This window comes from Arachis ipaensis, chromosome B8 (genome assembly GCF_059453495.1).
Source record: "Arachis ipaensis isolate K30076 ecotype BB chromosome B8, ASM5945349v1, whole genome shotgun sequence".
NCBI lineage: Eukaryota > Viridiplantae > Streptophyta > Magnoliopsida > Fabales > Fabaceae > Arachis > Arachis ipaensis.
Genome location: NC_142443.1, coordinates 81,684,937 through 81,689,827, shown reverse-complemented (window position 1 = coordinate 81,689,827; position 4,891 = coordinate 81,684,937). Strand labels below are relative to the sequence as shown.

At 35.3% G+C, this 4,891-nt stretch overlaps 1 non-coding gene across 1 annotated transcript; it reads left to right on the top strand.

The window, feature by feature from the left end:
• Positions 1 to 691: 691 nt before the first annotated feature.
• On the top strand, positions 692 to 799 carry LOC148548594 (small nucleolar RNA R71). Its single transcript, XR_015898968.1, has one exon. It is a non-coding gene; the product is annotated as a small nucleolar RNA R71 (small nucleolar RNA).
• The last annotated feature ends 4,092 nt before the right edge of the window (positions 800 to 4,891 follow it).

The following is a 4,891-nucleotide window of genomic DNA, read 5'->3' as shown; positions in this document are numbered from 1 at the left end:
GGGATTTCAGTGATCCTTTTACTTAGTTGGCCCACTTGTGCCTCCAAATTTCTAATGGAAGACCTTGTTTCATTCATGAAACTTACAGTGACCTTAGATAGATCAGAGACTAAGTTTGCTAAATTAGAGGTATTTTGTTCAGAGTTCTCTGTCTGTTGCTAAGTGGATGATGGAAAAGGTTTACTATTGTTAAACCTATTTCTTCCACCATTATTAAAGCCTTGTTGAGGCTTTTGTTGATCCTTCCATGAGAGATTTGGGTGATTTCTCCATGAGGGGTTATAGGTATTTCCATAAGGTTCACCCATGTAATTCACCTCTGCTATTGCAGGGTTTTCAGGATCATAAGCTTCTTCTTCAGAAGATGCCTCTTGAGTACTGTTGGATGCAGCTTGCATTCCATTCAGACTCTGAGAAATCATATTGACTTGCTGAGTCAATATTTATTCTGAGCCAGTATGGCATTCAGAGTATCAATTTCAAGAACTCCCTTCTTCATAGGCGTCCCATAACTCACAGGATTCCTCTCAGAAGTGTACATGAACTGGTTATTAGCAACCATGTCAATGAGTTCTTGAGCTTCTGCAGGCGTTTTCTTTAGGTTAATGGATCCACCTGCAGAAGTATCCAATGACATCTTAGCTAATTCAGACAGACCATCATAAAATATATCCAGGATGGTCCATTCTGAAAGCATGTCAGAAGGACACTTTTTGGTCAGTTCTTTGTATCTCTCCCAAGCTTCATAGAGGGATTCACCTTCTTTCTGTCTGAAGGTCTGAACATCCACTCTAAGCTTACTCAGCTTTTGAGGAGGAAAGAACTTGGCTAAGAAAGCCTTGACCAGCTTATCCCAAGAGTTCAGGCTATCCTTAGGTTGAGAGTCCAACCATATTCTAGCTCTGTCTCTTACAGCAAAAGGGAAAAGTATGAGCCTGTAGACTTCAGGATCTACTCCATTAGTCTTAATAGTATCACAGATCTGCAAGAATTCAGTTAAGAACTAAAAAGGATCTTCAGATGAAAGTCCATGAAACATGCAGTTCTGCTGCATCAGAGAAACTAATTGAGGTTTAAGCTCAAAATTGTTTGCTCCAATGGCAGGAATGGAGATGCTTCTTCCATGTAAATTGGAATTAGGTGCAGTAAAGTCACCAATCATCCTCCTTGCATTATTATTATTTTCAGCTGCCATCTCCTCTTCTTGTTCGAAAATTTCTGAAAGGTGCTTGCTGGATTGTTTTAATTTAGCTTCTCTTAGTTTCCTCTTCAGGGTCCTTTCAGGTTCTGGATCTGCTTCAACAAGAATGTTCTTGTCCTTGCTCCTGCTCATATGAAAAAGGAGGACAGAAAAATAATAATAATAGGGGTCCTTTTTACCACAGTATAGGGGTCCCTGTGTGAGTAGAAGAAAAGAAGAAGAAAAAATTCGAACACAGATGGAAGAGGGGGTTCGAATTTGGGTGAGATGAAGTGTTAGTAGATGAATAAATAAATAGAAGGAGATAAGAGAGAGAGAGAGAATTTTCGAAAATAATTTTTGAAAAAGAGTTAGTGATTTTCGAAAATAGTTTTTTGAAAAAGGTTAGTAATTTTTCGAAAATTAAAATCAAAAATTAAAATAATTAGTTAATTAAAGAGAATTTTTGAAAAAGAGGGAAGATATTTCCGAAAATTAGAGAGAGAGAGTTAGTTAGGTAGTTTTGAAAAAGATAAGAAACAAACAAAAAGTTAGTTAGTTAGTTGAAACAAATTTGAAAATCAATTTTGAAAAGATAAGAAGATAAGAAGTTAGAAAGGATATTTTAAAATCAAATTTTGAAAAGGATAAGATAAAGAGATATTTTTGAAAAGATATGATTGAAATTAGTTTTGAAAAATATTTGATTTTTAAAATCACAATTAATGACTTGATTCACAAGAAATCACAAGATATGATTCTAGAACTCAAAGTTTGAATCTTTCTTAACAAGCAAGTAACAAACTTGAAATTTTTGAATCAAAACATTAATTGATGATATTATTTTCGAAAATTAGGAGATAAAGATAAGAAAAAGATTTTTGAAAAATATTTTTAAAATTTTCGAAAATAAATAAGAAAAATGAAAAAGATTTGATTTTTGAAAAAGATTTTGAAAAAGATAAGATTTTTAAATTGAAAATTTGATTTGACTCATAAAAACAACTAGATTTTAAAAATTTTTTAAAAAGTCAAATCTAATTTTCGAAATTTTAAGAGAGAAAAAAAAGGGAAGATATTTTTTTGATTTTTTTAATTTTTATGATGACAGAGAAAAACATGAAAATGATGCAATGCATGAAAATTTTGGATCAAAACAATGAATGCATGCAAGAATGCTATGAATGTCAAGATAAACACCAAGAACACTTTGAATGTCAAGATGAACATCAAGAACTTATTTTTGAAAAATTTTTAATGCAAAGAAAACATGCAAGACACCAAACTTAAAAATTTTTCATGTATAGACACTATGAATGCAAGAATGCATATGAAAAACAAGAAAAGACACAAAACATGAAAACATCAAGATCAAACAAGAAGACTTACCAAGAACAACTTGAAGATCATGAAGAACACTATGAATGCATGAATTTTTCGAAAAAATGCAAGATGAATATGCAATTGACACCAAACTTTCAACTTGACTCAAGACTCAAACAAGAAACATGAAATATTTTTTATTTTTATGATTTTTTTATTTTTTTTGGATTTTTGTATATTTTTTTTGAAAAAAAAATATAGGAAAAAGAAAATAAGGATTTCAAAAGCCAGCCAAGCTTTAGTATGCTATTACATGCATTGAAGTGATTAGTTGAAGACCAATCCCAAAGCAGTTTGGGTATGGCTTTACAGCCAGATAGGATTCAACATGTTACCATGAAACTCTAGAATTCATTCTTAGAAATTCTGAAGAAAAATATATTTTTGAAAAGATTTATTTTTTTTCGAAAATAGATGAGAAATTTTTGAAAGGTTTTTGAAAAATTTTTGAAAATAAAACAAAAAGAAAATTACCTAATCTGAGTAACAAGATGAACCGTCAGTTGTTCAAACTCAAACAATCCCCGGTAACGGCGCCAAAAACTTGGTACACGAAATTGTGATCTCTGGTAATGGCTCCAAAAACTTGGTGCTCTAATCTCAATTCATAATTTGTCACAACTTCGATACAACTAACCAGCAAGTGCACTGGGTCGTCCAAGTAATAAACCTTACGTGAGTAAGGGTCAATCCCATGGAGATTGTTGGTATGAAGCAAGCTATGGTCACCTTGTAAATCTTAGTCAGGTGGATAATAATTGATTATGGAGTTTTCGAAATTAAATAATAAAAGAAGGATAGAAATACTTATGTAATTCATTGGTGAGAATTTCAGATAAGCGTGTAGAGATGCTTTCGTTCCTCTGAATCTCTGCTTTCCCGCTGTCTTCATCCAATCAGTCTTACTCCCTTCCATGGCTGGCTTTATGCAAGGGCATCACCATTGTCAATGGTTACATCCCCTCCTCTTGTGAAAATGGTCCAAATGCTCTGTCACAGCACGGCTAATCATCTGAGGTTCTCGATCATGCTGGAATAGGATTCACCCTCCTTTTGCGTCTGTCACTACGCCCAGCACTCGCGAGTTTGAAGTTCGTCACAGTCATTCAATCCCAGAATCCTACTCGGAATACCACAGACAAGGTTTAGACTTTCCGGATTCTCAAGAATGCCGCCATTAATCTAGCTTACACCACGAAGATTCTGATTAAGAGATCCAAGAGATAGTCATTCAATCGAAGGTAGAACGGAAGTGGTTGTCAGGCACGCGTTCATAGGGAATGATGATGATTGTCACGTTCATCACATTCAGGTTGAAGTGCAAATGAATATCTTAGAAGCGGAATAAGTTGAAGTGAATAGAAAAACAGTAGTACTTTGCATTAATCTTTGAGGAACAACAGAGCTCCACACCTTAATCTATGGAGTGTAGAAACTCTACCGTTGAAAAATACATAAGTGAATATAGGGTAAGCATGGCCGAGTGGCCAGCCTCCCATGGAGGTCTAGAGATCTAAAAATGATCTAAGATGATCCAAAGATGTCTAATACAATAGTAAAAAGTCCTATTTATACTAAACTAGTTACTAGGGTTTACAGAAGTAAGTAATTGATGCATAAATCCACTTCCGGGGCCCACTTGGTGTGTACTTGGGCTGAGCTTGAATGTTACACGTGTAGAGGTCAATCTTGGAGTTGAACGCCAGTTTGTAACGTATTTCTGGCGTTCAACTCTGGCTTGTGACGTGTTTCTGGCGTTTAACTCCAGACAGCAGCGTAGAACTGGCGTTCAACGCCCTTTTACGTTGTCTAAACTCGGTCAAAGTATGGACTATTATATATTGCTGGAAAGCCCGGGATGTCTACTTTCCAACGCAATTGGAAGCGCGCCATTTTGAGTTCTGTAGCTCCAAAAAATCCACTTTGAGTGCAGGGAGGTCAGAATCCAACAGCATCAACAGTCCTTCTTCAACCTCTGAATCTGATTTTTGCTCAAGTCCCTCAATTTCAGCCAGAAAATACCTGAAATCACAAAAAAATACACAAACTCATAGTAAAATCCAGAAATGTGAATTTAACATAAAAACTAATGAAAACATCCCTAAAATTAACCAGATTCTACTAAAAACATACTAAAAATAGTGCCAAAAAGCATATAAATTATCCGCTCATCAAAGAGTCTGTAGTGGTTCACCAAAAAGATAAGCCAGGGATGGCGACCTCCCCGCACTTAAAATATAGCATCGTCCTCGATGCTCACTCAAGCTGGGTGTGAAGAAGTATCATCACCGGAAGGATGGGCTACTGGTGTCTCTGTGGTGGTCTGAG